This window comes from Bufo bufo, chromosome 1 (genome assembly GCF_905171765.1).
Source record: "Bufo bufo chromosome 1, aBufBuf1.1, whole genome shotgun sequence".
Taxonomy (NCBI): Eukaryota; Metazoa; Chordata; class Amphibia; order Anura; family Bufonidae; genus Bufo; species Bufo bufo.
In genome coordinates this window covers 503,499,406-503,512,071 of record NC_053389.1, presented here as the reverse complement: position 1 = coordinate 503,512,071, position 12,666 = coordinate 503,499,406, and positions in this window count along the sequence as shown.

The window sequence follows — 12,666 nt, the reverse complement described above, 5'->3', positions numbered from 1 at the left end:
GGAGGTTGTCGCTCAGGATTTCACGATACATGGCTCCGTCCATTTTCCCGTTTATGCGAATAAGTTGTCCTGTGCCCTTAGCAGAAAAACACCCCCAAAGCAAAATGTTTCCACCCCCATGCTTGACGGTGGGGACGGTGTTTTGGGGGTCATAGGCAGCATTTTTCTTCCTCCAAACACAGCGAGTTGAGTTAATGCCAAAGAGCTCTATTTTGGTCTCATCAGACCACAGCACCTTCTCCCAGTCACTCTCTGAATCATTCAGGTGTTTATTGGCAAACTTCAGACGGGCCTGTACATGTGCCTTCCTGAGCAGGGGGACCTTGCGAGCCCTGCAGGATTTTAATCCATTGCGGTGTAATGTGTTTCCAATGGTTTTCTTGGTGACTGTGGTCCCTGCTAATTTGAGGTCATTAACTAACTCCTCCCGTGTAGTTCTAGGATGCTTTTTCACCTTTCTCAGAACCATTGACACCCCACAAGGTGAGATCTTGCGTGGAGCCCCAGAGCGAGGTCGATTGATGGTCATTTTGTGCTCCTTCCATTTTCGAACAATCGCACCAACAGTTGTCACCTTCTCTCCCAGCTTCTTGCTAATGGTTTTGTAGCCCATTCCAGCCTTGTGCAGGTCTACAATTTTGTCTCTGACATCCTTGGACAGCTCTTTGGTCTTTCCCATGTTGGAGAGTTTGGAGTCTGCTTGATTGATTGATTCTGTGGACAGGTGTCTTTTATACAGGTGACTAGTTAAGACAGGTGTCCTTAATGAGGGTGACTAATTGAGTAGAAGTGTCTAACCACTCTGTGGGAGCCAGAACTCTTAATGGTTGGTAGGGGTTCAAATACTTATTTCACTCAATGAAATGCAAATCAGTTGCTATCTTTTATTTAAAGTTATTTTTTCGATTTTCCTTTTGATGTGCTATCTGCCACTGTTACAATAAACCTACCATTGAAATGATACTGTTCTGAGACTTTTCATTTCTTTGTCATTGGACAAACTTACAAAATCAGTGAGGGGTCAAATAATTATTTCCGCCACTGTATGTGAGTACCGCTTTCTTTGACAGATTCTAGTATGGGTACATATATGTTTTCCCAACCCCAGCACATTAGTTTGCTAATTCCAGATGTATGAAACGCAGGCCTAACTGTATCTAGTATATTGAACGCCAGATAAACTAACTTGGCCTTTTTTAAATAAAAAAAATTCCCTCACTGGAATACTTTCAGTCTTTTGACTGTATGGATTACAGATGGAATGACTGTTATATGTGAGTACCGCTTTCTTTGACAGATTCTAGTATGGGTACATATATGTTTTCCCAACCCCAGCACATTAGTTTGCTAATTCCAGATGTATGAAACGCAGGCCTAACTGTATCTAGTATATTGAACGCCAGATAAACTAACTTGGCCTTTTTTAAATAAAAAAAAAATTCCCTCACTGGAATACTTTATGGCTTTTCACTGTATGGATTACAGGTGGACTGGTATTAGTAGGGGTGACACAAGCACACCCAAGTCCCTGATGTAGGATTTCTATGGCACAGACCACTATTACAAGTGATTAATGGACGTTGGGAGAGATTGTGCTGCAGCACTAGTCCCAAGATGGCCGCCGCCTATCAGCCCAGTAACATGTGCCACAAAATGGTCTGCACAACCTTTAAAAAAAATAGCTTTGGACTGTGCTGCTAAATCGCTATTGGTCTGAATCCCAGGTGTAGATGTCTGACTTGTTTGGAGCTTTGGAATGCACACTGTGGCAGCTTCTGCTGCAGCACTACAAGTCGCAAAATGGCGGCCGGCGGTCAGCCCAGGTACATGTGGATGGAAAAATCACTCTGGCCACTCTAAAAATAGCCAATCCCTATCAAAAAAGCAGCTCAGCTGCAGTTGTTCAGATGAATCACAGGTGGAGGAGAGAAATTTGCTTCCAGTTATTCAATTATCCCTGCCTATTCTCGCCCTAGCATCAGCTGCGTCTATCCCTGTTCTATTCACATCGGGAGTGAGCACGTCCCGACGTGCGCACAAGCTTATAAAGAGGCTGAGTCACATGCTGCACTTGGCCAATCACAGCCTTGCCAATAGTAGGCATGGCTGCGATGGCATCTTAGGGCAAGTAGTATGATGCATGTTGATTGGCTGCTTTGCAGCCTTTCAAAATGCGCCAAAATACATGCCGAACGACGAACCCGAACCCGAACTTTTACGAAAAAGTTCGGGTTCGGGTCCGTGTCACGAACACCCCAAAATTCGGTACGGACCCGAACTATGCTCGAACTGTTCGCTCAACACTACTCCCTACCTTATAATTAAACCTGATCTGAGCGCCATTTTACATTCAGTCTTTTGCCAGTGTAGGGAGAGGTTGCTGTGTGGAGGTGTGACTTACTGAGGGGTGTGATATACTTATAATATACTTTCTAACATAGATAGTATATTATAGTGCAATTGTATTGTGCAGCAGTTGTGTGCAGTTCTGCTGCGATACCGCAGCTATACAGAGGGACAAACGCTATTGGAACAAATAATTTCTACTGGTGTGATTTACCAGTTGCCCCCCAAAAAAACTGATTGAAGCAGGGGTGTTCTATGCCAATAATATACGTTCTATATAGTGCATTTGGGTAGTGCAGCATTTGTTTGCGGTTTTGCTGCGATACCGCAGCTATACAGAGGGACAAACGCTATTGGAACAAATAATTTCTACTGGTGTGATTTACCAGTTGCCCCCCAAAAAAACTGATTGAAGCAGGGGTGTTCTATGCCAATAATATACGTTCTATATAGTGCATTTGGGTAGTGCAGCATTTGTTTGCGGTTTTGCTGCGTTACCGCATCTACACAGAGTGAAAAACACTATTGGAACCAATAATTTCTACTGGTGTGATTTACCAGTTGCCCCCCAAAAAAACTGATTGAGGCAGGGGTGTGATATACTTCCACAAATACTGCTCTTCTATAGGGACTTTTGTCACAGGGTCATTTTGAAAATGACAGGCAGAGGAAGAGGCAGGCCATTCCGCAGGGGTTGTAGTGGTCGTGCAGGTGCACCAGGCCTGAGCCTAAGTGGGAAGTTGCAGAAGGTGCATGCGATTACGTCAAAGAACGCACCAGACTTGGTTGAGTGGCTCACTCAGCCTTCCGCTTCTGCACCCTCCTCATCCTCTATCTGCACCCTCTTCACTCTCTGCTGTGTCCACCCCCAAAGACACCACCACCATATCCAGGGCCGGCTCCAGGATCATGTTGGCCCTTTGGCGATAAAGTCTCAGTGGACCCCCTTACACAGTGGTAACTCTCTGAGTACAGATAATATGGTAGATATCACCTGCAGTCCTATGTAACAGCATACATAACACAGTCATGGCTATCTGAGTACAGAAAATTTAGTAGTGTTACCTGCAGTCCTATGTAAAACCACAGATAACACTAGTGCTGATAATGTGATACTGTTACCTGTAGTCCTATGTAAACCACAGATAACACTAGTGTAGATCATGTAGTAGTGTTACCTGCGTCCTTAGTGTGCCTACCTGTGCCTCTACCACGGACTCCATGCTGGCGGTGCTGCCTCCTCTTCCATCTTCATCTTGCCCCGCACAGAATGTCCTGATGCAGCTGTGTCAAGACAAAGTGAACACTGTGGGCATGGTGATGGTGACACGCACACACACACGGGGACAGACACGCACACACACACGGGGACAGACACGCACACACACACAGGGACAGACACGCACACACACACGGGGACAGACACGCACACACACACGGGGACAGACACGCACACACACACACACACGGGGACAGACACGCACACACACGGGGACCGACACGCACACACATACACACGGAGACCGACACGCAAACACACACACGGGGACAGACACGCACACACACGGGGACAGACACGCACACACACACAAGGGGACACAAGGTGACAGACACGCACACACACACAAGGGGACAGACACGCACACACACACAGGGACAGACACGCACACACACACGGGGACAGACACGCACACACACACGGGGACAGACACGCACACACAGACACCGGGACAGACACGCACGCACAGACACGGGGACAGACACGCACACACACGGGGACAGACACGCACACACACGGGGACAGACACACAAACACACACACGGGGACAGACACGCACACACACACACAAGGGGACACAAGGTGACAGACACGCACACACACACAAGGGGACAGACACGCACACACACACAGGGACAGACACGCACACACACACGGGGACAGACACGCACACACACACGGGGACAGACACGCACACACAGACACCGGGACAGACACGCACGCACAGACACGGGGACAGACACGCACACACACGGGGACAGACACACAAACACACACACAGGGACAGACACACACACATACACACGGGGACAGACACACACACATACACACGGGGACAGACACACACACGGGGACAGACACACACACCCATGGGGACAGACAACTGTGCGATCATCAACCAACTTCTATCTAATGTGTGGCCACCTTAAGGGGGCATTAAAAGGGAATTCCACCTTAAGTTATGCTCCAACCTTTTGTTACCCCCACTGATTCCCAGTACTGAGGGGACATGGACTGAGGTTTAAAAGGGAATTATCAACATGTACCACAAGGTGGTCTAAACCGTAACCCATTAGGCACTGGCTAGACTGTGGGAAGGAGTCTAAGCAATGCCTCAGGCCTCATGCACACTGCCGTTATGCATCCATTCCATGCATTGGGGACCACAATTTGTGGTCCCCAATGCACTGGCAACGTCCGTGCGGCGGCCGGGACAGATTGAGACCCATTTTTTGCGGTGTTGAGGCACGGACGGAAACACCACGGAAGCACTCCGTAGTGCTTCCCATTGAGCGATTGCGGACCCATTCAAGTGAATAGGTCCGCATCCGTGATGCCCACGCCCGGTGTGCATGAGGCCATAGACACAGAAAGAGGAACACACACAGGGACAGACAGACACACACATCATGGCCCTCAGAATACACCCAGATCTGTATGATAAACCCCTTTAATTGCACCAGATTCCACGCCACTTGAACCCCACTGCCCCTGAGTGCTCCACCTGCCCCCTCATATATGAGCTCCATATGCTTCCCCTCACGAAGTTCTGGTACTCCAGCAGCACATCCTACCACACACAGCCCCTTCTCCTTCCACAAGCTGCTGCTGCTGTCAGGGTTTGTCATGTGACCATGAAGGAGCATGTGACCAGTGATGTCACAGAACTCCTTCTAACAATTACATTCTAGCATAGGATCGATTATCTACCGAAACAACTCCATCTACCCTGTTCTTAGTTCTGGTGCCGCTTACCCCAGCAGTGCACATGGCGAAAATTGTCTGCATTGCTGGGGTAAGCTGCCCTAGAATTCAAAACAGGCAGGACACAGCTGCAAAAGTGAGCGGGCACAGTGGGCCCCCCCAGGAGCAGGGAATAGGGGGCCCCGGCACTTGCCCGGGTATGCCGGGTGGTGGCGCCGGCCCTGACCATATCCCCTCCGCTCCAGTCAGAGGAATTATTTTCCCATACATTCCAAGACCTTACCGATGCGCAGCCATTCTTGGCATCGGATCAGGAAGAGGAGGTATCAGCGGTCGCCACCCAGCAGTTTGACGGCAGTACCCAGATCAGCCCAAGGAGGGTGGTCCCCACTGTTGCTGCCTACTCCGAGATCTCTAATGTCAGTGGTGGTGAAGGTGACGAATCTGGAGTTCAGAGGGAGAGACGGAGCAGCAGATAGGGAGGAGAAGCAGGCAGAACTTACAGTGCACAGGAGGCAAAAAGCAGACATGCTAATGTATCTGGAACGAAACATCCAGCATGCACGGTCACATCTGGTGCTCCCAGGATGCTGGCACATGGCTTCGCAGTGTGGGCTTTTTTTAATGTGTCCGCTGTTGACACTAGTGTTGCCATCTGCAGCCTGTGCTGTCAACCCATAAGTCGCAGTAAGCCCAACACTCACCTAGGGACGACCGCCTTAAGAAGGCACCTGGCCTCCCATCACCGAGCCCAGTGGGAGAAACACCGTAAGAACCCACAAAGCCACACTCCCGGCACTCACCATCCTGCCTCTTCTCCTTCTCCTATCTCCTCCCAGTTTTCTTCCACTCCACCTTCCACAGTGCCGTCGTTGCGTTCATCTGGCAAAAGGCAGGCTTGCTTGCCCCAAATGTTTGAGCGAAAAAAGATGATGATGCCGGATAACCTTCTTGCCTAATGGCTGACCGCTGGCTTGTCAGAACTGTTAGCCTGCCAACTACTGCTATATAAACTGGTGGCCTTTAGAAAATTTGTGGCCATTGGAACACCACAATGGAAGGTTCCCGGAAGGAAATATTTCTCCCAGAAGGGCATCCCAGAGCTATATGGCCACGTTCAGCGGCAAGTGAATGTATCTCTGGCAGACAGTGTGTCGGTGACAAGATACATCTGACTAGTGATGAGCGGCAGGGGCAATATTCGAATTCGCAATATTTCACAAATATTTGGGCGAATATTCGCCATATATTCGAGAATTCGCAAATTCATGATCTCCAGGCATTATTTTCTTGATTTTCTTGAAGTGCCGATATTTGCTATTAAAATTTGCAATTCGAATATTCGTGATCAACACTACATCTGACCACAGACACGTGGTCTAGGAAACACGGGCAGGGAAGGTACATAACTTTTACTGCACACTGGGTGAACCTTCTGACGCCCGTCAAGCATGCAACCCGTGGCACCCGTGTAGATTTGGTGTTACCGCCATGGATTGCATGCAGGCCTTCCTCTTCTTCTCCTCCTCCTAGTTTATCCTCCCTCTCCTCCTCGGCTGACTCCTCCTTTTCCGATGCGCCCCCCAAGATCCCCAGAACTTATTTGACGTGCCAGGTGAGACTTTGCCATGCTATGCTGTAGCTGTTGTGCCTGGAAGCCAAGAGCCACACCGGTCCTGCACTCCTTTCAGCTTTGCGGTCACAGGCAGATCAGTGGCTAACCCCGCTCAATTTGACAGTTGGTAAAGTGGTGTGCGAGAACGGTGTCAATCTGCTCAGTGCGCAGAAACAGAGAAAAATGACACACGTGACGTTCATGGCACACGTCCTGAACTTAATCGTGCAGCAATTCGTTGCCAAATACCCCAGGGTCCAGGACGTCTTGCGGCAGGCCAGGAAAATCTCTGGCCATTTTAGAAGATCTTATTAGGCCATGGCTCGCCTTGCTGACATTCAGCTGCAACACCACCTGCCCTTCAGAAGTCTGATTTGTGACTGCCCGACTTGATGGAACTCAACCTTGTATATGCTTGATAGGCTGCTCCAGCAGAAACATGCAGTTAATGACTACCTGTACGAACTCTGCAGCAGGACAGGTTCTGGGAGCTTGTTTTTCTTTTCACCACGCCAGTGGCTGCTCATGCGCGACGCATGCAGTCTTCTGCGGTTATTTGATGAGATCACCAAACTGGTCAGTTGCAGCCAGTGCGCCATCAGTGACCTCGTACCTTACAACTTCTTTCTGGAGCGTGCATTGTGTTGTGTCATTGATCAAGCCATCGAGGAGCAGAAAGTTGAGGAAGTAGCAATGCTGGATGAATTCCCAGGGGGGAGCTACTCCATCTGAGACAAGTCAACAACAGGAGTCTGAAGAGGAGTCAGAGGAGGATGGTGCCGGGGCGGAGTAGGAGCAAGAAGAGCATGTTTTAAACGTTTCTGGGATCCCTGATGTTGTTCGTGGATGGGGGAGAAGAACAAGGACGATATTATCCTGGATGATAAGCAGGAGCCAGGCCACTCCACCGCTTCCAGTTTAGTGCAAATGGGGGCCTTCATGCTCCAGTGTATGAAGAGGGACCCCCGTATAAAAAGCATAAAGGGCAAGGACCAAACACAAAATGGCGGAAATGTTACCACCATCACAGAAGGCTGTCAGAATGCAGCACTTCCAGGCCTTGCTTCGAGAAATGCTGCATTCTGCTTTTGCGGTCACAGGCAGAGGAATTTTCATCTACAGAGAAAGAGTTGGGAGTACCATTTAATACAGCGCATGCAAGAAGAGGGCGGTTTGAAGATGTGTGTGTCTCTTCGGATATGAGATCATTCTTGCAGACAACCCATCGACAGCCGTCCTCCAGATCCAGCTGCATGGAACACCTAGACCGACAGGTGTCTGACTACATCGGGTTAACGGCCGATGTGGACGCTCTGAGAAGCGATGAACCTGTCGCCAGAGCTTGCACAATTTGCCATGGAACAGTTGGCTTGCCCCTCGTCCAGTGTCCTGTCCAAAATGACGTTCAGCGCAGCAGGGAGGATCGTGACCGATAAGCACACTCACCTAGCTCACGACAGTGTGGACTACCTCACATTTCTAAAAATGAATGAGGCATGGATCTCGGAGGAATTCAACACATGTGACAAGTTGACCATGTTTGATTGAAATTCCTCATGACAGCCTACAAATATCCGCCACCACCCAGAACAAATCATGGTCCCTGTCTTAGGTAAATACAGCAGCATAAAAGCCTTTTATGTCTGTTGAATGCCTAATGATTAGGGCCTGTACTGGCCGACAGTTACATATTTATCCTGTGACCACCTAATGTACCTCCAGCCGCAGAATCCAAAGTTCTCTGCTGTTAGGTGAATGCCTATTGGCAAATTTTTGGGGCCTGTAATGGCCAACAGTTACATTTTTATCCTGTTCTCACAACAATACTTAGTACACCAATCACTAATATCTCATGAGACCTTATAAAATGTGAAGTTTTGTGTACCGCGAAAAAATAAATCGCATCATTAGGGATTTTCGCAATGGCGCTTTTTTTAAACACTCGATCTGCATATACAGCGATTGTTATAACATGCATGTGAAATGTAATAAAATACACTGCTTTAATGTCAAATTACTTACAGTGATCAGAAATTCTTCCTCAACGTCGTGAAAATTGTTGCCAACCATCTTTTCTGATCGCATCCAACTTCGGTCTGGTGGAAACCCAGTTGATGTAGTAGGCCACGCATATTTTGCACTTGCGCATAGGCGAAAATTACATCGCCGATATTTCGCATTGAAAAAAATATTGACTGGAGATCGCAAATTCGAATAATACATCTGGTATGTCACTGTCCATGTTGTGGGACTATTTGTGCACTTCTAGTAAGTATTTGGTGGCTGCAAATATGACCTGAAGGCATTCCAGGTTCGCCTGTCTTTAAAGTGAATGGGGCCCGCCGCGAACTTGCGGTTCGCATTCGCGCGATCGCGTTCGCGAACCATCCCGGCCGATGTTCGTCCATCACTAATGACTATGTACTAATCGGTCCCTAAGGGGCCTACCTCTCCTATATGTAATCAGTGGTCTAGGAGGGACACAATCCCTTACGTCTCGGTCTGACAACAAAATACCCCAGTATCTTCTCAAAATGCACAGTATTTTTTGATTCTGGGCATCAAAAGTGCTGACAATCCTCATTGTGTTTTCCCTGGCTGAGGAATCTGTATGTGGGATAAGTAGAGATTGCCTGTCTCTTTGAAGAGAATGCTGAAACGCATCCCTAAGAACTTCAGTCGGGTATCCTCTTTGGATAAACCTATCCCGCATATCTCTTGCCTGAGTACGAAAAGATTCATTGGATGAGCATTTTCTCTGAGTTCTCAAATATTGTCCCTTGGGGATGGCTCTTTTTATCTAGTTGCCCACATGTATAATGTGCTTTTTCCATCACACCATCATCTATATGTTTCAGTAGTTTAGGTTCATCTTCCTTTGCTGCTGGCTTATTCCCCTGATGAACCACATAGACACCGCTACCTGGGGAAACGCTTCGGGAAGGGAAGAGTTCAGCAGAGACAACCAGGGTGCTTCACGATTTAGCCACCGATAAATGGGGTCGCCCCTTTCGGGGCGGGTGCTCCGCTTTTAGGCAGGGAGAGCGTTAGGGTCACCCTAGGGATAGAAGATCTTCCCCACCCCCTCTTATCGGCTGTTACCCCTGAAGACTGGCTGGGCTTAAGCAAATTGTATCAAGTAACCGTGAGTTACAAATCACAACTAACGGTGTTGCTCTGCATTGTTACGAGTATCTTATATGCTGGTGTTGTCGCTTTATTGTCATGCTGATCTGTGGTTATAAACATGCACCATATTAATATATATCTCAGTGCGGGCATGAGTAAATTAATTTATATTATCTATGTACAATTGATTTTGGGGTTTTGTTTTATTCCTAAACGTATTTAGTAAAAGTTACATTTTAGGGGTAATTTTTTTCTGTAGCACTTCTTTTACAGCGTCATCAGCTGATATAGATGTCTACAGAACCTGTTCTAGTAAATGCTTATTCAAGCAGAGCCCCCCCCCCCAACAGAGTGGAGTGGGTGTCAGCAGTAAGTTTGTGTTGACGACACTGATTATTTTGCCTTTCCTCTGATCCGTCAGAATAATAACCCCCAAAAAATTGATCCTGTCTGTGGAGCATCTGCATTCACTCGGTCAGGAATTGGTCAACAATCCATGAGTATTGCTAAGACAAAAAAACAGGAGTGGATCCTAAACACCGGCTCTGATGATACACTACAGGATGGGCAGGACAGCTTTTTAGGGCAAACTCTGCCAGTTGCGGCCACAAATCCAGTTTGGCTGCCCAGTAGTCCAGCGGATCTTGAATGTGGGGTGACAGGGTGCTGTCCAAGTATGCCACCACCTGCTGGTTCAGGTTCTGCTCCAGGTCCAGCTGCTGCTAGTGAGTAGTTTCTTCACTAGGCGGGTGAAGAAAGCAGCTTATCAGCGGCTCTCGACTCAAGTTGCTGCTGATGGAGATGGAACTGCTCCTACCTCCCCACACGCAGCCATGGCAGAGGAGTGTGAGCGCAGAGGGACCCCCAGTCAGACCTGTGAGAGGATGGATGATGGCTCAGATAGGTAGCAAACTGACTAAATAGGGTGTCTCTATAGTAGTTCAGTTTGTCCTCCCTCTCAGTGGGTGTAAAAATGGCCCCCATTTTGGACCGGTAGAGAGGGTCCAACAGGTGGAGAGCCCGAAGTCATCCCTCTGCCGAATGATGACAATTCGGCTGTCACTACACAAGCAAATGAGCATGCATCAGGCCATTTGTGCAAGTGACTCGGAGGGACTCCCTGCCTCCATCTCCACTTCATACTGCCACGGTGTGTCTGGGTCCTCTGCCTCTTCTTCCTCATCGCCCTGAGGCTCCTCTGGCTGCTCCTGCTCCTCCTCCTTCACATTGCTTGTGCTCATATGTCCTCCTCCTTCTCCTCCAGTTCAGACCCCACAGGGCTCATCTAGCTGTGAGATCTAGGCGCCTTGTCTCCAGTCCTCTGACCAGCCAGATTTACCAGCATCTGTTCCAGGACATGAAGCAGTGGAATGATGTTGTTCATCCCGTAGTCTTGGCGACTGACAAATAACGTGGCCTCCTTAAAGGGCCTAAGCAAACGGCAGGTGTCACGCATGAGCTGCAACTGGCTGACATCGAAGTTACACAGGGGAGTACTCCTGTCCGCTTGGATCATCAAGAAATTGTTTATGGCCTTTCTCTGTTCGTACAAAAGGTCCAACATATGGAGGGTGGAATTCCAATGGGTGGAAACGTTGCATATCAGCCTATGTTGGGGGATGCTTTTCTCACGCTGCAGCTCTAGGAGGGTGTGCTTTGCGGTTAACGAGTGGCTGAAATGCATGTAAAGTTTCCTGGCCATTTTTAGCATGTCTTGCAGATGGGTGGAAGACTACAGGGACTGCTTGACAACCAGATTGAACACATGTGCCATGCAAGATGCATGGCTCAGCCCTCCTTGATGCAGTGCAGACACCATGTTCTTCCCATTGTTGATCACAATGGTTCCAATTTTGTGTTGTCGAGGAGAAAGCCAGGATTTGATTTCTTGATGAAGGACACAGAGAAGTTCCTCCCCTGAGTGACTCTGTTTGCCCAGGCAAACGAGGTGCAGAACAGCATGAAACCGCCATGCCCTGCACATGTGGTATGCTGGAGGGGCACTGTAAATTGTCCCTGCAGTGGAGGCTGAGGACACGGTGGAGGATGAGGAGGCAGAGGCAGACATTGTTGCAGGACCAACGGCGTAAGAACGTGGAGGCAGAAGCGGCATCACCTGGCCAAGTTGGTGGTGTGGCTGTGCAGGAGCCACATTCACCCAGTGGGCCGTAAAGGACATGTATTGTCCCTGACCGTAGTTACAGCTCCACATGTCAGCGTTGCCGTGCACTTTGGCAGACACCGACAGGCCCAAGGACTGTCCCACCTTCTGTTTGGCAAAGAAATGACAGCTTGGGACTCTCCACCTCGGCTCGGCACAAGCCATCAATTCTCTGAAAGGTGCAGAGTCCACCACTTGGAAAGAGAGGGACTGCAGCGCCAGCAACTTGGCCAGGAGCACATTCAGCTTCTGCGCTGTTGGATGAGTGCACGCATACTGTTGTCTCTTGGCAATTGCTTTATTGATCGATTGCTGACGGAATGACTGATGAAGAATAGTAGGAGGAGCAGGAGCATCAGGACCAGCAGATGATGGGAAAGACAGATGTAACATCCCAGAGTTATGTTACTAAACTCTTTTTCCCCGCTACTA